The following is a 26,943-nucleotide window of genomic DNA, read 5'->3' on the forward strand; positions in this document are numbered from 1 at the left end:
CTTAATTTTACCTCTCAAGATCTGGTGATAAAAGAAGCAGAAAGAATTCTGGACTGCTCTAAGCAGCCTGGAAACCCTAGGTTTGGGGCAAGGATGGCCTTACCCACGGAAAGGATGGATGTCTGCCTCTATGATATGGTTTAAGAAAAATCAACAGCCACTCTTACACAAATTTATACAGTGCCATCTGCCATGGGTCTGAACTCCCATCATTATAGCTATTTCCTTCCATCTGGGCAATGGCTCCTGAAGACCCCTACCAAAAAGCACACAGTCTCCTGGGAGAATGTACATGTCAAGACACTGGTGGCTTCCTAATATGGTGATGTGGCTGTTACCTAGTAGAGATTGGGCTAGGACTCAGGACAGTGAGCTTTGATAGGACTGGGGATACGAAAGGGCCAGAGGCAGACAGTGGGAAATCTAGTCAGCAGAAAGACATGAGGACTACAGAAAGAGGAAAAGACACGAAATGGGCCATGGGACCCACCAAAATATCAACTATGCCATCTATGGTTTAGAGAGCTTAGAACGGTATTCAATTCTCTTTTCCAGTTCTTCTTGATATTGACTCTACCTAGCTCTTACACCTGCAGTCCAGACTTACTTCTTCCCAGGAGCAGTTGTGTACTTGGGCAGAGAGGTGAAGAGCTGACCTCAGTGTCTGGGTAGTCGAAGCAGCAACACCCAGGATCTCGATGGCAGGCCAGGCAGCTCAGTCTCTGACCAAGACTATCACAACCCCGGCTACAGTTCTCCACCTGGGGCAGGGGCAAGGAAATGAGTAGCTAAGAGTGTGCTCTGCAGATCACTGGGACTCCGGGGGCCTTTTAGGTGGTCCAAGAGTCCACCCAGAATCTGTCACCCAGAAACATGTCTCTGGCTTGTGTTTTAAGAATAATCTCTGAGAAGATAGAATTTCTATTTAAAAGTGCAAAGAAATGAATATTTTAAGAAGTATAACCATTGTCATGGTTATTCACTCAAGAAAAATATGGGTGTGAATATGCATGTATATATAAATTTATATATATACACGCATACACTCATATGTCCTCCTTCCTGCTTTCCTCCCTCCCTCCCTCCCTCCCTTCCTTCCTTCTTCCCTCCCTCCCTCCCTCCTCTCCTTCTCTTTCCCTTGCCAAAGAGGCCAATGAGACATGTGGGGCCTGGCATCTCTGAGGTCTGGACTGAACAATCTGAAGGCCACTGGTGTGGATGCTACCTTTGCAGGACTGGCCATACTCCTCCAGTTGACTCAGATGTCTTGGCATCGTGGTGGCACAAGTCCTCTCTCCAACCTGATCTGCCTCTAAATGCTGTGCAGCAGTTTCTGCCCCACAAAGAGCAATCAGAGAAGGAGGCATTTGTTTCCTACCACACATCCTAAATATTGCTGTGATATCAGGGAAATAATATTAATAGCTACAGATCTCTGGGCCCCAACTACTCTCCTCCCTAACCTTTCCTCTTCTAAATTGTGGGGAAATTTCCTTAACAGGGATGGAAAAAACTGGGAATGAGACAGGAGAATTGGGAGTGGGGAGACTGTGCTAAGCAGGTGTAAACATAGGGAGGGGTTCTGTAAGCCTCCATCTCTGAGAAGGCGACTTCGTGGATGGGAGGAGGAGAAGGAGCTGAAGGGTGGTAATTAGCTTATTATTGTTTCCCCTGGGTGTTGTGAGAATTCCTTAAGAGACACTTGTGGAAAAACAGAGGGAAGACAGTAAATACACATCTAATGATATGCTAAATAAATTATTATTGTTATTATTATGACTATTATAGCAATTGCAACTTGCTCCTTGCATCCAAGTTTCCGCTAGAGATGGGAATTGGTCCCCTTTCAGCCAGGCCTCCACTGCTGCCAATGTGCCCCCAGACTCCCCCACCCTCAGGAATGAGTGGAGTAATTGTGCAGTGTGGACCAGGCTTCAGCTAACAGCCAGTCTCCTGGTTTCCGCTGGAGAGCAGATCGGGAGCTGAGCATCAGCACGCAGGGCCTCTGCCTGGTGCCTGCTCTAGCAAGGGAAAGAAAGAAGAGAGCTTTGCCAGGGCTGGCAGGGCTTATCCCTGGGGAGGAACTTCCTGACTCCCAAGCAAGGAGACTCAGGGAGGGCAAAGGCAAAGGCAGACAACTGGGGACGGGTCACAGAAAGAAAGGGAAAATATACAAATTAGGGATACTCAACCCAGAGAGCCTGGGCTTCTGGGCCCGTGGAATGCCAGGAACTGTCAACAACACTGTCTGTGCATTTTGCTGGGGAGAGGGCAGATTGTTTTTATCGGCTTCTCAAAGGGGTCTGGGACTCAGAAACAGCTAAGAGCCATTCCAGCCCAGGTAAAAGGGCTCAGGACACTCTAGGCTCCACAGTGTATGGCCAGTGTCTCTTCATTTTCTGCCCTATAGCTGCGGACAGGCGTTATCTGAACCCCACAGGTTCGGAGGTTTACAGCCACTGTCCCCTCTACGTCCCGGCCTGAGCCCAGACACCTGCCCTGAGTCCCGCTTAGGCAAACATATGTAAATGCAGGCCCCTGCCTGCCCCCTCCCTGCATTTCTTTAGGGAAAGCATCCACCAGCCCTGTAGGCATTAGGTGTTGGGGGAGGGGAGGGATGGGGGTTTGAGGAGGAAATTCTCAAAAGCTGGGCGACTAGAAATGAGATTCCAGGTTTAACTTAGCCCCTCTCTGGACCTCAGTCCCTCACCCAGACACAGGGCAGACTGCCTCTAAAGATCCTTAGCAGAACAAGGAACCAAATGTGGGGGAGTTCTCCCGGATCCGTCTTGATGGGAGAGGGGAAGGCCGTCCCTTCTCTATAGAACAGGATCCTCACCGGACAGGAAAACTCCGAACCTGCCTGTCTCGCCCTATTCACTGACAGTGACCCGCCTGTCCCCAAGCTCCCGGAAGGAACTATTCTACAGGGACCGAATTGGGGGAACAACGACAACAAAAAAAATAACTATTTGAAATAACCCGATTAGGGGGTGTGACTGGATCAGAAAATTTGGGAGCTTTTTAAAGTTAAAAAAATTTTCTTAAACATTAATTCTGATCCGTTTGGTAGCATCCCTGGGGCAGGGCTGAAGGTTGAAGAGAGGCCTGTCCTTTGGCTGGGTTGGCTGTCTCTCGTTGATTTATTTTTGTTTTATTTGTGTATTTCTTTCTCCTTTTTCTGGTGAGGAAGATTGTCGCTGAGCTAACATCTATGCCAATCTACCTCTATTTTGTACCTGGGACACTGCCACAGCATGGCTTGATGAGTGGTGTGTAGGTCCACTCCAGGGATCCGGACCCGCAAACCCCGGCGCGAGGCAGAGCGATGGAACTTCACCATCACGCCACTGGCTGGCTCCATTTGTGTATTTCTCAATGGACCACCAAGTGGTGGTTCCTCCTCGGGCCCCTCAGGTGGACAGGCAGCTCCTTCCCAGCCCTGGTCTCGGCTCCGGTTTAGTTTTCGTATACTTAGAGGTCTGGCAAGCCAGGGGGCTGAGGTGAGGGGAAGAGGCACAGGGGGAGGCAGAGCCTGCCTTGCCCCCTCCCCCATTTCCTGGCTCCAGATGCCTCATCCCACCCCTCACCTGCCCCCATCCTGGTCTCGAGCTGCTCTACCAGAGCCCGCTGCCATGTGATCTCTCACCTGGCTCCAGCCCGGGTATCCAGGTGCCTGCTAGCCAGTGGTGCCCGAGGAAGGTAAGATTCCCTCTGCCAAAAGCTTTTGGATTGATTGCCATTCAGTTACCTCAACAAGTAGGTATTGGGGCCACCCCTCTGTGCCAGGCAGCAGATAGAGTTCCTGCCCTGGAGAAGCTCCAATCTCATGGGCAGGGGTGGGTGGTGAGTGGCACTGGGCATTTAACCCCAGCCCAGGGGTCTCCACTTCTTTCCAGCATCCTAGAGATCGTGGAAGCTGGGCTGGCTGCTGTGACAGTGCAGGGAAACTTCCTCACACAAACCATTCAGCAAAGATGTCTGTGACTCCCTGATTTAAAACAAACAACAACAAAAAAGGAACTTGGCTTGGGGGTGTCTTTTTCTCCTGGGATGGTTGGTGGCAGGGGAAGAATTGTGGAGCCTGGGCCCAGGGGCTCCGGGTAGGGACTGGTGGGAGAGCCGTGTAGATGTGAGTGGAGAAGTGAGATCTAGACGATCAGATCCATATTCCCTGCTCGTTAAAGTTAAATTCTCCCCGTAAAGGCCCAGGGCAGGGCTGTTCGGGAGCTGGAGGGGCCCCTGTGTACCCAGAGAAGAAGGAACCCCAATTTGGGAAGCAACAGACAAGGAGTGGCCCAAGGGAGCAGAATTAGGTCCCTGAGGCCCAGGCCTCCCAGAAAGATGGCGGGAAAATGTTCCTGAAGCCCCCATCAGAATAGGCCCAACAGTCTAAAATTCACCCCTCAACCCACCAGGCTCCCAGTCCCAACCAAATGGCCCCCCAAGGGCACAGGTGAAAGCAAGCTTTATCTGGCCACATTACCTCGCTTTCCTGGCCATATTACAACAGAGCAGCGCCAGTGAAAGTGTACCCCACTCCCCGCTCTGTCCCTCCTAAATCTCTTCACCTCTGAAGTCCACTCTTTGAGACCCCAAAAGTAGGGTTTAAGAAATGCGCTAGGAATGCGGAAGGGGCTGGGCAGTAGCCGACCTGTCTTGCAGTGCAGAGCACCTCTGGGTTGCAGGACTGTTCTCTGACTCCTCTTCCGAAAGACCCACGCCCCGTCTGCAGCAGCCCCTCACAAAACCAGTTCCCGCCTTTGGGTGGGCACTGGGGGTCCTCCTTTCCTCCCTATCTGCTCCTGAGAACCCTAGTCACCTCCGTGTGCCTCCTCTCCTCAAGGCTTCCTGTGTTCTGTTTACCCTTTAGGTAACTCCATCCCTCCATAAATAAAGAACTCTGCTAGCTGGTTTCCTAGATAGCCAGACACAGCTTTTCAGTGGGCCCTCGACATATTTCCGTGAACAAGTCTCTCTCGGCCCCCACATATAAATAAATATGTCTGTAAAGAGATAGACTGGCCTAAGCCCCAATACACACACATCACGAGATAATTACACCCTTATATACATACAGATATCTCTATAGAGTTATATTCACAAGTGTCCATAACTCTAGAGAGAGCGCACAGCATGTACATATAGGACTATAATTACTTTCGTCTATTTTTATAACTATGTAGTTATAAATAGATATGCCTATATATAGTGATAATAATATAGAAATATCTCCAAAGCCATATATGGCTCTAAGTGAATGCCCTAACTACCCTATATCACAATCAATAAGTGTATATCTCCTGATACATAATTCCAACGATATACATTTATCTATATAGCTGCTAAGAGACATAAATCTGTCAGGATATCAAATGTCCATAAAGCTGGATGGCTATAAGAGAGCCGTATATTTTCCCATATATAAATCTGCTCCTATAACTATTGTATACACACAAATACAATGGAAATAATTATATTTTCCTGAAGCATAAATCTGTGAACACAACCACAGCACATTTAGGTACGGTCAGAGCCAGAGCAATATTTTCTAGACATCAGTCTGTCAATAGACACCAGTGCCTCCAAACAGAGAGAGTTATAGTGGGAGTTATAAATAAACTCTCCAGATGCGAAGGGATCACTAGAACTGGATGGAAACGGCTCTAAGCCGGCTTTTCTTCTTCTTCGTAAGATATTCTTGAAGCGAGCACGGTCACATATGTGAGGACGCAGAGGTGGCTGTGCACTGATATTTTCCCCTAAGGAGGACTGGAGGTCGCTGGACTTTGGGGAACCATGTGGGAGCGGGTGGCGGGCCGCCCAGCAGCCCCTTGCGTGGCGGGCTCCCGGTAGCTGAGAGCTCCCGCGAGCGGAGAGGCCTAGGGAGAAAAATGAAGCGGAGTCGGGCTTGAGTCACTTTGCCCCCTCGGAGGCCCCAGATTCGCGCACCAGGGAAACCCCGACCGACTGGGCATCCGAGCCGAAAGCAGGAGGGGCGCGGAGGCCGGGGAGAAGGGGTCTACAGGCCGGGCTGGGGAGGCCGAGACCGAGCGGCTCGCCAGCCGGTGCCCGGTGGCCCGGCGCCCCATCGCCGGGGGCCGCTGCCTCGCCCGGCGGCCGCCTGGAACGCCGGCCCCGGGCCCTCTCGGCGCGTCCTGCCCTCTGCGCTGCCGCCGGTGTTATTTTATTGTTATTTTATTGTTATTTTGTCCGATTCGTTATCGTGGCGTCCTCCGCCCCGTGTGGTTTTCAAAGGCGAGGGCGCCTGCGGTTCTCTTTCGCCGTGTGCGCTGGTCTTGACGAAGTGACTCAGTGGAGAGTGTCTTTCTCCGTCTCTTTTCAGACCAGATGGGTCACCGGCTGTTGAAAAAGAATCCAAACCTCTGAAAAGGTTTGTGATTTAAATCTTTTAAAAGTTCTCACGCTCATTTGTTAGGGCCATTTTCTTTTAAAAAGTTGGCTAATTTATGTTTTTATATTTCCTCTTTGCTTTTTTTTAGAATACAATTGTTTTGGAAGTGGGGGGGGGGGGAAGGATTTCGTTAGACCCGAAACTGTGGGGCGCCTTCGTCTCCAGCGAGCGTCTTGTCTCTACACCTCTGAGTCCACCTCCCCCAAAGAAATAAATTAAGACGATTCTCAGAAAATTGTACCTGGAGAGAATGAGGCGGACGTGGAAGGATCCGGGACCGTGGTCTTCTCTTCCTTTATGGAAATCCGCTCCGCTCCAAGCCCGCGAAGGAAAATTCTACGTGCCTCGACTCAACCCCTCCCTTCTGTCTTTTTTTTTTTAGAAAAGACCCCAGGAAGGGAACTTTCCCTGGGCCTCCCGGAGCCCCGGCCTCACTCGCCCCTCGTTCGGGCGGCCATAAACGTTTTTTTCTGCTCGCGTCTCTGCCCCGCAGCTCGTCCTCCGGGGCATCTCTGCCGCCAGGCCGGCCGGGCCCGGCTGTGGTCATCGCCTCATTCATCTCTGCCCCTCGGCCTGACTCTGCACGCTTGGCCTCCCCTTTAAAACAGGGGCTCCAGAGCGTCCCCAAAGCTCCTAACTACCTCCGTATGCGGGGTCCTTCCCCTGATCGCACAAAGCAAAAGCAGAAGAAACAGAAGCAGGACCGAGCGGCCTGCTGGCTCTCCCTCTCGTCCTCTGGCCGGAGGACCCTATCTGGGGAGGGGTTCCCAAACTCAGCCCCCAAGGGCATATGAAGAAGCTAACTTCCTTCCTTCCTTTCTTGTCTTCCCCTCAGATGCTGTGATCCTGACTCCTTCCGTGTCCCCGCATCAAAATACCTCCTCCTGCATTTTATTGTTACCCTGCTAGGGAGGGACTGTTAACTACTGTTTTTATTGTTATTTATTTTTTATTGTTATTATGATTGTTGTCAGAGATTTGTTCACCGGGTTCAGGGGACAGCAGCCAGGCCCAGAGGGAGGCCTGCCTGTCACACGTGCACGCACACACTCCCAGGTATATGCCCACAAACGCCTGTTATGTTCAGGCCCCTGCGCAGCAGCTCACAGGAGGCAGGCCTGCGTGCGGCCTCCTGCCCCAGCACCAAACACCACACTGCCAACGCACGCCAGCGTTCAGGCGCAAACACCACCCCCGCACGATACCAAAACCCACGCACACGAGCGTGTAAGGAAAGGAAAACATAAGGACCCACTTGCAGAGATTTCTTCTCTCCCACAACCTGGAGGGGTGAGTCAGGCCTGTGTCTTTTTCCCCGAGTCTCTCTCTTTCTCTTTTTTTTCTCCTTGTTTACAGCTTCAGAGAGCTCAAGGCCCATAAATCTTGAGGGGCCTACAGAGCGCAGAGCACATTTGTATGCATCGTTAGGACTCGCTAATACCTAAGCCCATTAACGAGCGTGTATGCGCGTGGTTTCCGGTGTGTATTAACTTATAGTTAAATTCTGGAGGAAAGGGCATTGTGAATTAACATAGACCAAATCCATCACGCGCTTCTGTCATATCAGATTAGTCAGCCATGGGTTTGGGGGAGCGGGTTACCTGAGTCGGGGTGTACCCACCCTCCAAACTTTCTGGAACAAGCCTGGGGGTCTAGGGGAAGACAGGACACTCGTACCCCAGCCCCGCGTTCAGCTCTCCCAGGCCAGCAGCTGCACACCTGCAGGATGCTGGAGGGGCAGGGGCTCCGGGCCGGGAGGCCCCTCCGGCGGAGGGAGGCGGCGCGGGGAGGCCCCGCGGGCGGCAGGCCGGCGTTGTGCTGGAGCCGCTAGGCCCGTGGCCGCTGGGCCGTCTGGTTTCCGCTTTCCGAGAGAACCGAGAGGAGAGGAAGGGCAAGTGGAGTCGCTGAACTTTAATTAAACCGAAGAGAAGACGGTGGGGGGAGGAATAAACGATCGGAGGAGGAGGAGGCCGCGAGGCCGAGGAAAGGAAGCGAGTCCGGCTCGGGCGGGCGCGGGAAGCCTGGAGATCAGCCCGCGGGCGCGGAGGCCGGCCTGGCGGGAAGGTTTTCCTCTCCGCCCCAGGCGAGGAGGCTATTTCTAGCCTTAAAAATAAATAAATTTTTTTTTAAAAGAAAGAAAAAAAGGAAAAGAAACAAGAGGTAAAGAAAAGCAAAATTCTTTCTAATTATATAGCATGTTTCAGCCAGGTGTTCGTAGTTCCGATGACTCAGGTCCTATTGGAACCCCAAGGATCTGTGTAATTGGGCCTGGACAGACAGAGATGAAGGGGGCCAGTTTTAGAGGAGGAACGGGGGTGGAAGGTCCATCGCTTGGGGTTCCTGTAGAAAATGCCAAAGACAAAACAAGTTAATTATTGTGTCCGTGTAGATCTAGTTGCCTATTTAAACACAGCGGTGGGGGCGAGGGGGGAGAGGACGGACAGGGAATAACCGGGCCTGGTGGGGCGGTGGAGCGGGCCGCTGGGAGAGAAGATGCCCCTCTTCCCTTGCGAGAGCAGCTTCGGGGCCCCTCGGCGAGGCTCGGCGGCCGCGCGGCGGGCCGGGGCCGGGCTGGAGCGGGGGCCGGGCCGGGGGCCGGGCTGGGCCGGGCCGGGGAGGGGGGCGGGGGCGGGGGCGGGGCGGGGCGGGCCCTCCCCGGGCGCTGTGAACTTTAGCTGGGCCGCCGCCTGTCAGCCGCAGAAAGCGTTAAAGGTGCAGCAGCCCGCGCCAGCCTCCGCAGCCGCCTTTGTACGCGTGATTTATGACTTCAATCTTGGTTCACCGAGAGTTCACACGGCTTTCGCTGCTGTTGAAGGTTAAAAGATGGTCTTCGCTTGACAAGTGGGACTATTGAAAATTCCTTCTTCTTCGTTTTTTTTTTTTTTAAGAAGCGATGAGCAGAGGCTCAGGAGAGAGAAAAAAATTGGGGGGGGAGGGGTTGCAGGTGGGGGAAAATAGTAGATCAGGAAAGTTTGCCCCCCTACATTTAGGATTTTTTGTAACTAGGATTTGGGAGTGTATGTTGGGGAGGCGAGTGGAGAATAGGAGGAGCTAGGGAAGGATTTAAAGATTTCATCTTTGGAGGCCGAAGGAGTGGCGCTTTTAAAAACACAACTCGTGCTTAATTATCTGGATAACTTGGATCACACTCAACTGATCTTCCTTTGGAGACCAAAAGTAGGGCCAGGGAAGGAGAGAGCTAGGGGTGAAGGGGCAGGCATGTGGTCCCCATGGCAGGAGGTGCCCACCCCGGGTTCTTGGCTGATCATCCACCTTGCCTGGTAGTGGCTTTTCAAGTGTGCTCTTGTATCCACAGATTTGGAAAAGGGCTTTTAGGTCCCAGTGTTTCAACTCCCTTCATCCTGTAGATTTAGCCTGACATGCATATTTGATGCAAATGACAAGGCTAATGGGAAAGCTGTAGAACTGGAATTAGAAATCCTTTCTAATGCCAGATCCCCTTGGCCCATGATCTGCTCACTCCACCTTCTAGCATATTTTTAAATTTAAAAAAAAAAAAATTTTTTTTTTTTGAGGAAGATTAGCCCTGAGCTGACATCTGCTGCCAATCCTCCTCTTTTTGCTGAGGAAGACTGGCCCTGAGCTAACATCTGTGCCCATCTTCCCCTACTTTATATGTGGGGCACCTACCACAGCATGGCTTGCCAAGTGGTGCCGTGTCCGCACCCAGGATCCAAACCAGGGAAACCTGGGCCGCCAAAGCGGACATGCACACTTATCCACTGCGCCACCATGCCAGCCCCCCTTCTAGCATTTTGAGGAAGGTGGTTCCATAGCAGAGATGGTGGTCAATGATCTCCTAATGGCCAGAAGGTAAGACCTCTTTGTGGTCTAAGGCATCGAGTATTTGGAAGAACAAGAATCTCTCCTTTTATGATTCCCTGGGAGAGAGGAGATCCCCTGGAGCTGTGAGGGTCTGAGCAGCAATTTGAGCTTCCTTTAAGATATCTTTAAATCCCCTAAGTGGGAATTTAGGATTCTGGCTTTTAGGGAGGGGAGCAGCGGAGAGCTGGGCCTGGCGTTGGGCATGCCTCCCTAGCCCTCTTTAGGTCCTTCCTCCATTACTGATGCCATGTAGATGTCTTCTCAGGAGGTCAGAGTCCGTCCCTCGAACCCAGATCCTGGAACCAGCTGCATCCACACTAGATGGGGTGCTCCCTGTTTCTCCTCCCGCAGAGAGTTGTAGAGGCCTTCCCCCAAAACACAGGGCTCCTGGGCAGTCCCGGTGACAAGGGAGGAGGGAAAGGGAAGAGTCAGAAAGATGGCCACACCTCCCTGGGACACCGAGCACCAGCCCCTCCTCTGGGTACCCATATATAAAGAGCAGGACAGACAGCAGGGAACACACAGACCCCAGAAAGCCAGAGTCCAGGTCCTGACATCACTTTGGCAGGTGTAGCCCTCTGACCTCAGGAAGGACAGACGCAGTGTGGCACTGTGTTTAGAAGCTTATGGGGAGGACTCAGCCAAGGGAGCCAAGAAATCTCTTCCAGGTTCTGGCTGGGAAGCAGAGGCCTCTGGAAGTAACGGCTGCACTGAAGTTCCCTTCTTACCTCCCCCGACTGTGTTCCTCCCTGGGAGATAATTTCAGTGGGCTTGTGCTTATCTGCAAGTCTGAAATAATATGAATTATTAATTCATAATTAAGACTGTTGATTGTGACCATTGCTCTCGGGTGGGCTCGTTTATTTCCTTCTCCTCCGGGAAGCAGAGGGTAGCCTCTGTAACCCCCTGCCCTCAGGACAAACTGAGGCCAGGACCCTTTTGATGGCAGCACTTGAACTTGGCCCCTTTGTGAAATGGTTTCCTCATTACTAGTCAAGTCGTGTTGCGCCTCACAGAGTATTTGCACTCAATGACCCACCTCCCATGAACTTCAGATTTCAAAGTGCTTTATAGGCTTGGCTCTGCAAAGATTTAATTGGGACTGAGAGTGAGACTCCAACAAGGGAAGCAGCTTGGCCAAGCTCTGTGTGGAGACAGGAATTAAGGCCTGGTGGCGGGGCTCCCAGTCTGGGCTCGCAGTCACAATACCCAAGTGATGGGCAATCAGGGATGGGCATTCTGCCTCCCCTGCCCTGAGGAGCTGCTAGTCTCCCTTGGCCCTCTGGGGACCCCTGAATACACACTTGGCTCCTTTTCCTGACTGTCCTTTCCCCGCTCCCCGCTCCCCTGTAGGAGGCAAAGGCTTGAAGATACACCATGCTCCCGGATGGCTGGGGGAGGGGAAGTGGGATCTGCCAGTTGTTTCACATCTGTAACAGCCTAGAGAGGGAGAAAATTCTATCCCATGAGATCATTTCCATCTAAATCCCCGCCTGCAGCTCACCTCCCCTGTACTGAGACAGTTCTCTTTATCCCCTCGCCCTCCTTTCCTGCCCTCGGAAAAGGCTGGTAGAGAGGTCGAGGCAGCTCCCACGGCTGGGGGGGAGACACAAGTAGAAAATGAGGGAGGGGGCCTCAAACCTGCTACTTCCCAGGAGTTTCACCCCAGTTCCTCAGACCCAACTCAACACCCTGGTACCAGGGGCCTCCCTCCTCCTTCCCCCAACCCTCCCTCCCTGAGGCCATGGCTGCTCGAAGAACACCACCTCTTTCCATAGGACATTTGGGCACCCAACCCCATGTGTCGCTCAGTGCCTGTCTGGTCCAGAGGGAAGCTGGTGGTTGAGCCAGCACATCACCACTTCGTGCCCCAGTGGAGCGGCCCATGGAGTCACCTCAACCATGATCCCATACCTCACTAGCTCTTCCCCCGAGCTACCCCAGGTCCCTGGGTCTCCCCCAAGCCAGAGGCAGGTAGGAAGCCCATCCGGAGTGTCCCTTGGAGCTGGCGAGTATATTTTAATTTACTGTTTGATGGCAAATAAAGAGACCTTGGGAAAAAAGGAAAGGAGCCACTGCGCCCGCATCCTCCCCACCGGCCCCTCCTCTGGACATTGGCTTTCTCCAGGAAACAGTGCACTGTTGTTCTTGGACGACCATTCCCCACCATCTCTGTTCGGAGGGTTTGAGTTTCACCCTCCGTTCACCCCCATTAATCACCCCAGCAGCTAAACATCACCCAGCCCCCTCTGGCCCTTTCTCTTCTTCTTGCCCTTAGTATTCATGGCGGGCATTCCTCACCGCTGCGGGCCCACACAAAGACCCCTCCTCCCACACAGGGTCCCTCCCCCACCCCAGCTACCCTGTCCCCATGGGCACTCCTCACCCTTCCTCCTTCCTGCTGTCTGACCGCCAGCTCCCACTCTTGGACCTCATTCCCCAGCTTTCTCCACAGCCACTCCCCCTCCAGTGTGGAGTCCTCACCACACCCTCCTTCAGGTGCCCCATCTCATCCCCACAGCTCCTCCCCACTCTCTCCCCTGCTTCCTCCATGTCCCATCCACGGTAGCCCCTACCTGCCTTTCTACCCTTCTCCTTGCTTCTCTTTCCCTTCCCCTCCCCAGAGGTGCCCTGGGTCCTTCAGGTACTAGCTTTGCAGCACTTCCTTCCAGCCTTGAGAAACTGAGAGGCAGCGTGGCTCAGTGGTGAAAAGCACTGGTTTGGGATTCAAATCCCACATCTGTCACGTGCTGGTTGTACAACCTGAGGCAAATTACTTAACCTCTCTGAGCCATCCATAAAATGGACAGACCCCTTGACTTTAGAGAGTTGTTGTGTAGATCAGATTAAATTTTATTTGCATAGATCCAAGCATTCAGCAGGGGCTTGATAAATGGTAGCTAATATTAGAAGCTTCTTGTGAGGAGAGAAAAGGATGCTCTTCAGATTCCAATAAAAGTGAAGGAGTTGCCTCCTCCAGCACCTGAAAGGGAGGGATAAAAACGACCTTGTCTTGCAGAAAATCAGGGCCCCTTTACCAGGCAGCCATACTCCGCTGTTCGCCCCAGAGGGTCTCACTTTTTCCTGCACACTGGAACTCCCTGAGGAGCTTTAAAAAATGCGGATGCCTGGCTTCCCCTCCAGTGTCTAATTTGGTTGGTCTAGAGTAGTGGCCAGGCATCCGGAGTTTTAAGAACTCCTCAGGTGATGCTAATATGCAGCCAGGGGTTGAGGTATGGGTCCTAGGAGGTGATGCAGGAGGTGAGAGGAGCTGCCACTTTGCCCTCCTCCTGTGCATGAGAAAAAAGCAGGGAGAGGAAGGATTCTCAGCAGAGAGCTTCTTGCCAATGTGGGGCACCCCCTCAGCAGCCGCGTTGCTTCAGTGCAGGAGGGTATCACTTAGCACTGGCTTCTCTTCAGATCTCTGGATCTCAGAGATTCTCGTCCTTTTCATTTCCTACAACTATTAGGATTTAGAAAGGGGCCACCCCAAGAGGAAACAGGGGAATGGACATATTGACTTCCTAGAGGCCCCTCTTTCAATAGAAAATGTATGGTCCCCAGACCACCAGCGACAGAGGCAGAGGTAGCTAGTGGGAAAATTTGTAGTTACATAGTAAATGGAGTTTCTACCTGGTTGCTACAATAATAGGCCAAGCAATTAGGATACAAGTTTCCAGGATCTTTTCCTATATTTCCAAAAAGATAAATCACCCCCAGGAACAGAATCTGCATATTGTAATTAACTGATAAATATTTCATGCCTGGTTCAAACTTTCTCCTCTTCTATTTAATGGCCACAAACTTGAGCACAGAGGAAACGGGAGGGAGGGGAGGGAGGCTCCACATTGGCTTGAGGGGAGGGAGAAACTGTCTCAGCTGCTTCTGTCCTTGCTTTCCTCCTGTTCCTTTAAGAAAGCATTGCTCACCTGGAGAACATCAGATCCCAGGTGGTAGAGGGTGTGACTTGGGCTTGTTGGCCTCAGCCCTGACCTCTTCCAGGAGAGGCCAGTCTCTGGTGACCCTGAGGGCACTGGGAGCAGCAGGCTTTGGAGTCCAAGGGCTCAGTGTTTGAATATAAGCTCTGTTCTGGTGTTTATTAACTGGTTGGCTTGAGGCAATTTCCTTAATTTATCTGAAGCTCAGTTTCTTCATCTGTAAAATAGGCATAGCAATCTTTTCTTCGTAGGACTGCCTGTGCCCACTAGGCTCTCCAATGCGTGATTATTATTATCAACAGTAACAATTTCTAATGAACAGTCACCCCATTGCATTGCCTTCCACCCTCCTTTGTCCCCCACCCCCCCAGGTTTAGGACACTTAAACAATTGAACGTTTACTGGCAGCAGGGCGAATGCCTTATCTCATTTAGTCAACACAACAACTCTATAAAGGGAGTATATTATTATCCCTATTTATTATCTGTTATGCAAATAAGGGAACTGGGGCATGTAGCATTAAGTGTCTTGCCCAGGGTCACACAGTTAAGTGTGGTTAAGAGCACAGGCTGGGTAGTCTGACTGTGTAGGTTCAAATTTGGGCTCTGCCGTTGGATTAATAGCAGTAGGATGCAGCATAAGCTACTTCACCTCTCTAAGTCTCAGTGTCTTCATCTATTTGTTGTTAGTGGCGTCGAGTGGTTTCCGACTCCTAGTGACCCCATGTACAGCAGAGCGGAACCCTGCTCTGTCTTTTTGTGCCATCCTCTCACCTTCCAGCGCTGTATCAGCCAATGCTCCACTGCTATTCATGGGGTTTTCATGGCCAGTTTTTTGGAAGTGGGTGGCCAGGTCCTTTTTCCTAGTCTGTCTTAGTCTGGAAGCTCCGCTGAAACCTATCCACCATGGGTGACCCTGCTGGTATTTGAAATACCGGTGGTATAGCTGTCAGCATCACCGCACCATGCAGCCACCACAGTATGACAACCCGCAGATGGCGGTGAGGTTCCCTGATGGGGAAACTAACCCAGGCTGTGGCAGTGAGAGCGCTGAATCTTGACAGCTAGACCACCAGGCCTAGGGAATATTAATGGTACCCAGAAGGTAATGGTGAGACTTAGGTGAGAAATGCACATACAGTGCCTACCTCAGTAACGGCACATAGTAGGAGCCCAATAAATATTAGTCATCGTCATCATCGTCATCACCATCATCACCATCATCACCATCATCACCATCATACCACCAGTGGCACTCAGGGCCATGGTGTCTCCTGCTCTTTGGTGTTGTTTGGACGTTAAGTGTGTGTGAGGGTGCTCCACAAGCCCCAGAGCTGCTCTCTCATTAACTCCCCCCACCCCACATTTCAGTACCCAGGACTTGGGAAAAAAGACACTAAACAGATTATGACTCCATTTCGGGAATTAAATCAAAACTCAAGACTAACTCAATTTGGCTTCTGAGGAGAGGGAAAGGTTAAAAGGGAGCGAGGAGGCGTCTGGGTGTGCTCTCAGAATTGTAATTGGTTCTGGATCCTGGCCCCCAGCCCACGGGGATCCCCTGAGATGGGGGAGTGGAGGAGCCCTGGAACTCTGTGTCACCTGGAGGTGGGTGCAGGGGTGGGAAATTGTCCAGGAACATTTCCCCAAGGGGGAGCCTCTCTTCACAGCCCTTACTCAGCCCAGCCCTGGATTAAAGGGGATCCCAAGACTGGATGGGGGCGGGGGCTTAGACGCGTAGTTGGACCTCAGGAGAGTGGAAGGGGTCCTGCTTGGGGCAGTCTCCTCCCTGGAGAAATACCTGTGCTGACCTGCTCCTCTTTAAAGACATCTAAGTGATACTGATATTGCCATCTCTTATGTTCACATGTGTGTATTAGACAGCCCCAAACATGACGCGCGTACGTGTATAACCGTGTATTCTGTGTGTGGATATCCACCCAGCGCTCCTTCAGCGTTATACCTTGGCCCATGTTATTCTGAGCACTGTGAACTAAAAGTAAACATCAACTTCTGCTTAAGGGAGAGTGATAACTTTCCTCAATATTTTCTTACTGCTATCACTCTCCATCCAGGCTTAGAAAGACCATTACTTCCCATTATACGGAAGGGGAAACGGAGGCTCAAGGAGATGAGTAGCTTATTCAGAATCCTACACACAGTGTAGGATCCAAGGATGATTCCAAAACAGAAACCAGTATCCTGGGGGAGACAGAGAGGGAAAGCCCCCACCTTGGCCCTGATCTGGAGGCCTCAGGCCTCCCCCAAAGCCGAGTGGTTTGGAGACAGCGCCCGGGAGGCAGGTGCTGTGGAGGGAGGGACTCCCCGGCTCGCCAAACAGCGGGGCCTCGGGCGAGAGCGTCGCCAGCGCGTCCTCATTCTGCGATTACTGTCAGGGGACCATCCATCAGCACCGCCCCGGACGCTCGGCCCAGACTACCCGCCGCCCGCCCGGGTCTCTCCAGATCGCATTAGCGTGGGGCGAGGGCGCGGCGGCACCGGCTGCTGGGAGCCTCCGGCAGCCACGCTGGGGGCGGGGACCTGGGGTGCCGCGCTGGGTCCATGGCAGGGGCGAGGCAGAGGCTGCTTTAGGACCTCTCCCCTTCTTCCAGTCTCCCTCTCTGGCGTCTAAGGGCGATGGAGGGGGCGCTAGAACCAGGGAAGGGGTGGGGGAACCCAGAACACAGAAGGTTCCAGGCAGGAGCCAGGGTATTGGGGGAGGAATCACCGGAAGCAGAAAGAGAGTGAGAAACACCTGTAAAGGGGAAACAGGAGAAAGGTGGCTGGGGAGGGAGAGGCGGAGAAGGGGAGGCAGAGAGTGTGGGCTAAAGGGAGAGAAGGATTTAAAGGGAGAGGAAAGAGAGGATGCAGAGGGAGAGAGAATGGGCAAGAACAGATGAGAGACCCGGGAAACAGGGTGGAAAAATCCTTAGAGAGAATCTAGTGCAAGCCCCTCATTTTACAGATGGAGAAACTGAGGCCCGGAGAGGGGAATACCTTATCCAAAGACCCACTCCAGCTGCTGCTGGGCTAGCTCTTGGCCCCCAGGCTCATTTATTCATTCAACCCATGTGTTTGGAGCATCTGCTCTGCTGGGCACTGGGGCTGCCAAAATGATGCAGGATCAATTCCTGCCCTTGGGATACTGCAGGCCTTCCTCAGGGGGCGGAGGGGCTGAGCATCCAGGGGAGCTCCCTCACCCCAGCCAAGAGGCATTCCCTCAACCCCACCTCTTCTGGACACTCAAACCGTGCCCCCCCCCCCGCCCCCCCCCAAGCCCTGTGCCCTCTACTGTTCTGCTTATGTCCTCGTGGAGTGTGGCATTTCCATGGAAAAACCGCCTCCTCCACTTTCCGCAGGACTGCCCAGGAGCTGAGACAGGTGCTTGAGAGTTTGGCCAACTTGTGCTGCCTCCCATGGCCAACGGGCTGGGCCTGAAAGCAAGGCCCTTCCTCCCTGCTCAGTTGGTCCTCGGGGCACGGGCAAACCCCACAGGTTGCAGTGAGATCAAAGCAAGCTGTGGTAAGCAGGATTCAGGTTGGACACGAGGAAGTACTTCCAAGCCCCACAGTCTGGAACCATTTTTTGCTGGGACTCTAAAGCAATTGTCTTTCCCTGAGGATGGAGTTGGCACCATCTTGCCCTCTTCAGATTCTCCAGTCTGCCCAGTGTGAGGCTTTGTGCTGGGCTGTGGGGGGTTCTGGAGAGGCTGGTCCCTGTGCCTGGCTTTGTGCGCTAGACAAGGATGTGCTAATGTCTCCCTGGCTGCCTCTGCAGTCACTGCCAGGCCTGCAACATCATGTAATCCCTGGATCCTTTGCAACCCCCAGATCATCTCATCCTTCTTCCTGCCTCGGGGAGAACTGTGTTGGAGTGGTTCCATCAACCCCTCCACAACCTCTCTCCTTAAAGCCTGTTCCCTGACAATCAGGAAGTGCCTCCTTATGTCTAAACTTGGTCCCACCTTCCCCACGGTCCATCGTCATCACTTGACTTGGGATTTCGTCATGACCAGGCTGAAGCCATTTCTACAAACACCCCTCCCTGCCAGTGATACTTCCTCAGTCCTCAATGCCAAGGCAGGGAGTAGGGACAGCCTCCCTCCAAGAGCTCTGAAAACTTCTCTTTGTCTGAAACAAGCTCCTAGGTGCTGAGGTGGTGGTTGCTTTAAAGAAGGGGGCCTCTTTCCTCCACAGTGCATTTAGAGGGAGGCAAACGTGAGAGAGTTTCCAATCCCAGAATCTGAGTCTCTGCTCCGGTCTTCAAAGAGTCATGGGGCTCAGGAAAGGAAAGAAATGAGCAGAGCGGGGACATGAGCAGCGTCTCAGGGATGGGGCCCCCAGAGGGCAAGAGAGGTGGATGCTCCTGAAGTTCCAGACTAAAGACCCACAGCGAATTTCGCTTCATTCCTTCTTGCAGGAAAAGCGATACCCTCAGGATCTAGCCAATGAAACAGCCTGGGAAAGAGGGTATTTCTGCAGCCCTGACACTTTATCCAGGGGAGGGTGTCAGCTTCACCCCAGGAGCAGTGCCAGAAGCTGAGAGCTTGGGAGCAGACAGTGAAGCCATTCCTCCAAGGGCGGGCTAGATGAGGGGTTGGAGCACCAGCCCTGAAAAGCATCCAGGGAAGCAGGCCTTGGCAGTAACTCTCTGTACCTCTGTGCTGACTCCACATGCATCGTCTCGTGTAAGCCCCAGTGCCGGGCTCAGTGCCTGGCACAGGCTTGTTGTACACGTGGATGGATGAGGAGCCGCGGGAGGAAGGTCACGGTCCTCCATTATAGATGAAGAAACAGAGGCACAGAAAGGTTAAATATCTTGCTCGAGGTCACCTGTCTCATCAGGGCCAGGGCCAAGTGGCAGTGGAGAGCCACTTTGGTGGTTGAGGGTGGTGGAGGGGAGGGAGGCAGCAAGGAAGGGACTAAACTATCAGTCACCACACCAGGGGACAGAAGAGAGTTCTGTAAAGAGATGACTCTCTGGGAAAGATGGGATTTAAGACCATGCACGTTTTAAAATCCCTCTTTGAAAGCTGCTTTGTGACAAATACACAGCCCTGCAAATAACATGGAGAGGTCAAGGGGAAGACCTGGCCGTTGAAGACCAGGAGAGAAAGCCGATGCTGAGAGGCTGAACACCTGACCCCAAGACCTTTGCTGAGAGTCACACAGCTCCTAAATGCTGTGTGACATTAGACCAGCCACACCCCTCTCTGAGCCGCTGAAGAGTGGGGATACCAGATGAGGAGGAGGGTGCACGTGGGCCAGAAGGGCCCGTCACTGTCCTCAGGGGAGCAATTGTAGGCATCAATTTCCCGCTTCCTTGGATCTATTCTTTGTTGTTGTCATTTTTGTCTGATTTTAATTATTTTATTTTTTTCAAATAGGAAATATGTATATGGTTGAAAACTGAAAAAGCACCAAAAGTTACACAGTGACAAGTAAGTCTCCCTGCCCACCCTCAGGACGACCAGGCCACCCGGGGCCTCTCCCCACTGTAACCACAGTAACCACCGTCTTGTATCACCCTCCGAACATATTCTCCCTTCCTCCTGGCTTGCGCCTTGAAGTCGCAATGAAGCTGAGTTGAGCACTGAGTTCTGGGGAGAGGTGGGGGGGACACCCCCGGACCGCTGGGGCCTTGGAGCCCCGAATACTCAGTTTCCCCTCCCGCCCTGCTAAGATGGCTGCACGCCTCAGGAGCACAGAAGCCTAGAAGCCTGGCAGGTGAGAGGGAGGGGTCGGGGGCCAGGCAGAGGCAGGAACCCTCTCCAGGGCTCCAGTCCACCACGCTGCCCCCACGGGGCTCTCAGTGTTGGCCTGGCAGAGGGCTCACCCCGTTGGGTCCACTCAGGTTCTCCAGAGAACAAGGCTCCACACCTTCCCTCTACTACCTGTTGCACTGTTGGGAAGTCTTTCATGATGTCTAATTCGGACTCCCTCTACTTTAGGTGCAGCCCATGGCTTTTTATTCTGCCCCAATGGAGACAGAGCATCCTCTTTGAGGTGATGACTCGGTTCCCTCCCCCCACTTACATACACCAGCAGCCACACTCCCCTCACCTTGAAGGCCTCTGAATTCCTAGTCCGCCCCTCATGTCCCACCACTCCATCCTTGCCTGGTACATCCCTTTGGTATTATTATCCCAAAGAACACTTTGGTCATGGGGGTGATGAAATCCCAACCTACAGTCAAGTGTTCCACCAGAGTCAGGGGGTAAATCCACGCTAGTCCCCTTGCCAGCTGAATCTCCCCATTTCTGGTGATGCCCCAGCTCTTGCACTTGTGCCCATCACCTTGACCCCCAGATCCTCAAGCATGGCCTGCAGTGAGAGAAGGTACAAGTTAACCTCCAGCCTGGGATGGCCTCCCCCTGCACGCCCCTCCAAACCCTGTCCTGGTTAACCTCAGCCTTTGCGTCTACTCACTGAGCAATTATTATTGATTCTTCCAGGTTCTTGGGATGCATCAATGAACGAAACAGAGACAGACCCCTGCCCATGTGGGGTTTACGCTTTAGCAGGGAGAGATAGACAATAAACAATACATTTATTAAATAAGTAAATTATATTTTATATTAGAAGGTGATAAGGGTTACAAAAAAAACGTAGATCGGGGAAAAGGGATCAGGATGGAGGGGAAGTCTATAATTTTAATTTTATTATATTATATTTAATTATAATTTTAAATATGGTATCAAGGAGGTCTCATTGAGAATACAGTATTTGAACCAAGACCTAGAGACGAGCGGGCAAGTAAGCCCCACAGACTTCTTGGGGAAGAGTATTCTAAGCAGAGGGAATAGCTGGTGCAAAAGCCCTGGGGCAGGCACTTACCTGGCAAGTTTGTGGAACCTGGAGGCCAGCATGGCTGGTGTGGAGTGAGCAAGGAGATGTGTATGGGATGGCGTGACATCAGAGAGGTAACGAGGGGCCAGATAATCTAGGGCCATGTAGGCTGTCTTAAGGACTTCTACCTTTACTCTGAGTGAAATAGGGAGGAAAGACATGAATGGACTTAAGTTTTTAGATGGTCCTTCTGTCTTTTGTGTTGTGATAGATTGCAGGGGGCAAGAGAAGACACAAGGAGACTTGTTGAAAGGTTATTGCACTAATCCAAGTGAGAGGTGAGCGGCTTGGACCAGGGTGGCAGCAGTGGACGTGGGGCGAAGGGCCCGGATTTTGGATTTGGTGACAGTTTTCTCTTCCTTGGCTCCCATCCCTTTGCTCTCTTCACTCTCTTCTCTAGGTTGTGTGCTTTCTCTTTCTTGAACACTGAGAGCTCTGTGAGGGGGGCTCAATTCCTGTCCCTGGGATCTGCCCCAGCCTCCGGGGCAGGGCCCGAGCCAAGGGCACCAGGTCCCGGTGCTGCCACGGAGCGACTGACAGGCAGGGCGGCCCGGGTGGGCAGAGAAGGCTGCTGTCTCTACGGAGGACGTGATGGACAGTTACTGAAGGCGCTCCTCTGGGGGCTCCGCTCCGGTCTTCATCTGAGTCGCCCTCAAGGAAATCGTAACCAGCTCTTAAAAACATGTTAAGACCAAAGCCGTGTGTGTGTCTGAGCGGAGCTTCGACAGCTACTTAACACGGGGGCCTCTGGGCCTTTGAGTCCACTCCCTCTCGCCTGGCCCTCTCCCCCCCGTCTGGCTGGTGTTTATCGGCCAAGACGTTGTTTAAATCACACTCGTTTCCTGTAAACATTTCACTTGAAATGCCATCCGCTGCTCCAGAAATGCATCTGTCACAGCTCAGGGGCGTGCTTGAGGAGCCTCGTGGGATGGCGCCCCGTCTCTCTCTCCTCTCCCACCGTCCCCCCTCCTCCCCGACCCATCTTCTCCGGTTTCACGCCATGAGAACTACTTCCCCTCAGTGTAACAGGGCACTTAGTGCCAGGATTATTTATAACAGTTGAGATGGCAACAGGCTATGGGGAGCAGCCCAGCCCGTGCACACTTTCTCTTACAAAGCTCAATAAATGGACCTGGATCACTGTTTACCACCTGCTGTCTCGGTCTCCTCTGTTTCCTGCTGGCTTCAAGGGGCTGTGGGGGATGGGGGAACAGGGGTCTGGACCAGGCCAAGGCTGTCCTCAGAGGGTAAGGCGCTTACAGACCAGGCCCTGAATAAAGAGACCCCCTCACTCTATTTCCTCTCACCTCCGGACAGGCACTTCCCTGCCTCAGGCGAGCTCTCCTCTTGGAAATGAGCTGCTCTTGGGGTCCATTCTCCAGCAGGGAGCCCGCTGCCCCCCGAGGAAAGCTGGCATCATTCTGCTACTGCAGTGGCAGACCTGGGAGTCAAGCTGAGGAAGGCGTCTGACCTGGACTGGAATGGGAGTGCAGGAGGTTCTGGGGGTTCTTCCAAAGAAATATTTCGATTGGCTCACTTCAGGCTGGAGTGAGGCAGGGGGATGGAGGAAGTCACTTCCGGAGGACTGAGAGCTTTCTGACCATCCTCCTCCTCCCCACAATTCCCTAGTTGTCCTGATTTGAAGGCTCTGGGGTGTTGGGGCCTGGAGGATGGTAACCCAGTTAATGGCTCCTCTCCCAATCTCATTTATTTGGCCGGAGTCACATTAAGGAAAGGCATCGTCAGACCTCCTCATCCTTCCCAGAGGCCTGATCCAACCCCTCCCCAGACACCGGGGCCCCTCCACCTCCTTCCCTCCACACCTCTGCCCACCCACCGCACCGATGAGGCTCCTAGGTGAGTTCCAGGGAGACCCCAGGTGAGAGACTTCTAGAAGACAGAGAGGGATCAGGGTCAAACCCAAGGTGGGACAGGCAGGAGAGGCAGCCCTGGTCTTTGGGGTCAAGCATGCCCCTTTACAAGCCAAATGAAGAAAAAAAGTTCTAAGGGGAGCATATGACTCCATAAAATAAAGGGACATAATTGGAAGCGATATCTAATTTATCTATTGAATGCCTCCTACGTACTCTTTTATCACTTAGATGGACAGAATATAATTGGTGTGCTGAACGCCATCAATCTCAGGGCCTGGGCTTCCTGTGCTGGCTACACCTATTACTGTCAGATTATGACACTGTAATACCAAGATCAATGACATTTTAAATGTGCTCCAGTTATGGGCAATTGCTGACAATAAAAACAGTGACAAATTGATGAAACTTGGGCAGCGATGATCTGGTGTCAAAAATAAACCATAAATAATCTGCTTTCCAAACTGGGAGAGGTGCCTGGGACACTAGCTTAGGGGAAAAGGCCCCGGGAGAGGAGACCCATCCCTCACACAGCATCTTGGCCACTCAGCAAGCCCCACCTGCTTTGGAAAATTCCCTCCAGGCTGGCCTGCAAGGCCCCAGTGGGGAGACGGAGAGGCAGTCTGTGGGGAGGCCCGGAGCCCCTCCAGAGAGTCCCCATCACTGGGACTTTGGGAAGTGCCCCTGTGTGGCTACCAAGGCGGAGGCTACACACATTCACCGAGACACTGGTGGGGGGTCTTTTGGGGTCCTGCCCACGCTGAGGAATTAGGGCTGACCAGCCGAGTCACCGAATCAGACTGAACCAACCTTAAAACTGGGAGAGACCTTGAATCTCTCTTCCTGGAGGGACCGGCTCTGTCCTCCAAACTGGCTGGCAGAGGGACCTGGGTGCTCCCTACCCCACCTGCACCTGCCCCAGGCATCCTTTCTCCAGGCCACACCTGTGTCCCTCTCCAGGAGATGATGGCAAGACTTAACACAGATGCTTTCTGGGTGCCCGGCACCAATGCAGGTGGGGATGGGTTGGAGGAGTGTTCATATCGGGATCATGGAGAAGAGATGAAAAAAAGAACATTAAAAAACGAACAAACAAAAGGTGAATGGGGGCTGCTTCTCTGGTCTTGACTTATGTCACGGGTCTCTCCACGGAAGGGGGCTCCAGCGCTTCAGCCAGCAGAACTCTTTCGGGGAGCATTAAGGTAGACCCTTCTCTAGTTTCTTGTTTTTAAGGGATTGCCTTACTTTGCAGTGTTGCCCTCACTTTAATAGTCACATTTCTTCATATGGATGCCACCGCCCCGACTCCAGCAACAGGGACCCCCGCTAGCGGGAACCCTTCGCAGAGCAGCTGCTCCAGCTGAGCTCCATCCAGGTGTTTCACGCATCTCACCGTTAATCCCCCAGCAGCCCCGAGAGGCAGGTGATCTTCTCCACGTCTCAGAAGGGAGGAGACAGATGCTCTGAGATTTGGTGACTGGCCTGAGATGGCACAGCCGGTGAGCAGCAGAGCAAGAAAGGAATCTAAGATGTCTCCTCTAGGCTCGTCCTTTTCCCTCTGGCCCTTTCACAGACCTTTTTCACCCCATTTTACAGAGCAGGACCTGGAGGCTGAGGGGCTCCCTAGAGAACCTATAGCTAGTCAGGTCAGAGCTAGACCTAAACCTAGCTTTTCTGAATCTTCCTGTATTACATCTGTGCTCTTTCTGGATGTGCCGTGACAGTCTCCTGCCCTGGGAGGCCACCGTGCTCCAACTTTGGCCGCTGACAGGCAACAGGGGCCACAGTCTGCTTGGAGTCAGGCAGAATGGTGCACTCTGCCACTTGACAGCTGTGTGACCTTAGGCAACCTACCTCACCTCTCTGAGTTTCAGGTGAGAACTGAAAGGACATAGTACATGATAAGCATTTGGCATGGAGCCTGGCCTTCATAGGCGCTTCCTAAACGGTAGTCATAAGAGAGAGAACCGGGACAGTGGAGGGAAGTTTGACAAACTAAAAAATCAAACAGAAAAGGGAGTTACTTAGGGGGCCACACACTGAAGCCCATCTCACCTGGAGTGCCAGTGCCGAGGGCCACCCCACAGTGGCCGAGTGGTGGGACTGTCACAGGATATTTAAGAAGCCTTTCTCAGTACCACAGAGGTTTTTTTTTTTTTTTAGGACAAACAGTTTAAAACATTGTTTTTATATTAAGACACATAAAACATACTATGTAATAAAATGCCAGGTTTGCATAATTTTAAAGGTGAACTTAAGGCCTCAGAAGAATTTGGTCCTCTGTGAGGGCCCTTCACGCTGAGCCCCGAGACCACTGGGTCCAAGTCACCCTCCTCTCTCTATCGTCAAAGGGACTTTGGCAGAAGTTTGAGAATCCTTGTGTCGGGGACAGAGCCTGGGCAAGAGGCACAGTCTCTGACTTTGTCACTCTTTAAATGAGCAAAACAAACAACACCACTGTCCCCACCTTCCCACTGTGTAACCTTCAAGTTTAGCCTTCAGAACGTGAAGTACTCGGTTTAAATTATGACAACTTGTTTCTGATCCCTTCCTATCTAATCATTGCTAACCAAACCACCCATCATCAACCGGCTGAGTAGTGGCACTTTGTAGGAGGCTGGAAAGCAGGACGCTTAAAGCTGACTGGATTCTTAAGGAACAGCCCGAAGGCGGACCGTCACTTAGGTGCGCTCACCCTTTACGAGCGAGGAAGGAATTCGCGCCCCAAGGTCTGGCTGACCCGTCCCTCTCTGCCCGGACACTAGGCCTCCCAAGTGCCCTCTGTTGGCCCAGCCTTGGGGCTGCCCAGGGCTCAAGGCTTCTGTGTCCTCAAAGGGCCCTGGAGTGGCCCTTGACGGTTTAGGACCCCGCAGGTCATACTCCTGAGGAGGGCTCAGCAGCAGTCACCACCACGGCCGTCTACAGCTATGCTCCCAACTCCCGGTCTTTCTAGGGTTTTATTTTCTTCTTAATAGTACAAGTAATATATATTGATTGTGGAGAAATTTAACAGTCCAGATAGGTGAAAACGAGAAGGAAAAAAGTCCCAGTAGTTTCCCCACCCAGGAAGAACCTTGGTTAGCTGGGCGAGTCACACGACTGGGGCTGTGCTGACTTCCACCTGTTTAATGCAAAGCCTGCAGAGTGTGATCGCTGCTGAGGGTGGGGGTCGGGGAGGTGGCGTTCCGCAGGGCGTGTTGCTCTGAGAAATCCCAGAAGCCCGTCCTAGTTCCAGGCTAGGGAACTGGGCACAGCCTGCCTTGAGGATCATTAGGTTGGTCTTTTGGTGACTCTAGAGGTTGGATCCAGAGGACAGGGGGCCTGCTAATGGATCCACCAGCTGTTCAAATGGCAGGCTCATGGAGAATTGGGCTGACCAGACCCCTGCCAGCCCTTCCACGGTTTTCCCCTACACGTACACCACTACTTCATGATATGAAAAATTTCTGGAATAAAAAACGTCTAGGGACCGGCCTCATGGCCTAATGGTTAGGTTCAGCACGCTCTGTTTCAGTGGCTCAGTTTCAGTTTCTGGGCACGAACCTCCACCACTCATCAGTGGCCATGCTGTGGCAGCAACCCACATACAAAATAGAGGAAGATTGGCACAGATGTTAGCTCAGGGTGAGTTTTCCTCAAGCAAAAAGAGGAAGATTGGCAACAGATATTAGCTCACAGTGAGTCTTCCTCAGCAAAAAAAAAAAAAAAAAAAACTAAATTGCAAGTACTCCAAAGAAGGGTAGTTGAGCGACTTAGATCCATGACAGATCCATTTCTAAAAGAAGGAAGTGCCTTGCTTTGCCAGATCAAACAAAACTAAAGTGACCCTCTGGTCCCTGCAAAAGAGGGGCCCTGGGGATGGTAAAAGCATTCTTGCCCCGGAACCCAAGGACGATGGTGGGAAACGCCACTTAACAACACCCAGGACCCAAAGAAGTCTGAGGCCAAGCTCTCGAAGGCTCAGGTGAGGGGCTGGAGAGATGAGAATGAACTGTGAGCTGCCAGACTTGGCTCAGGGAATCAGTG

General features: G+C 52.5%; 2 long non-coding RNA genes across 4 annotated transcripts; one reads left to right on the plus strand and one right to left on the minus strand.

Annotated features, from left to right (window-relative positions):
• Positions 1–5,460: 5,460 nt before the first annotated feature.
• On the minus strand, positions 5,461–7,756 carry LOC111773995 (uncharacterized). Its single transcript, XR_011439776.1, has 2 exons — positions 7,671–7,756; positions 5,461–5,882 (listed from the first exon to the last, which is right to left on the minus strand). It is a non-coding gene; the product is annotated as an uncharacterized lncRNA (long non-coding RNA).
• Positions 7,501–22,196, plus strand: LOC102147488 (uncharacterized). 3 transcript variants are annotated; one of them, XR_011439773.1, is made up of 5 exons: positions 7,501–7,705; positions 19,585–19,638; positions 20,149–20,203; positions 21,258–21,324; positions 21,447–22,196. It is a non-coding gene; the product is annotated as an uncharacterized lncRNA (long non-coding RNA). The 3 variants fall into 3 exon arrangements; XR_011439774.1 differs by lacking the exon at positions 20,149–20,203; XR_011439775.1 differs by lacking the exons at positions 21,258–21,324; positions 21,447–22,196 and adding an exon at positions 20,653–20,758 and having other exon boundaries at positions 7,573–7,705.
• The last annotated feature ends 4,747 nt before the right edge of the window (positions 22,197–26,943 follow it).

This window comes from Equus caballus, chromosome 6, assembly GCF_041296265.1.
Source record: "Equus caballus isolate H_3958 breed thoroughbred chromosome 6, TB-T2T, whole genome shotgun sequence".
Lineage (NCBI taxonomy): Eukaryota > Metazoa > Chordata > Mammalia > Perissodactyla > Equidae > Equus > Equus caballus.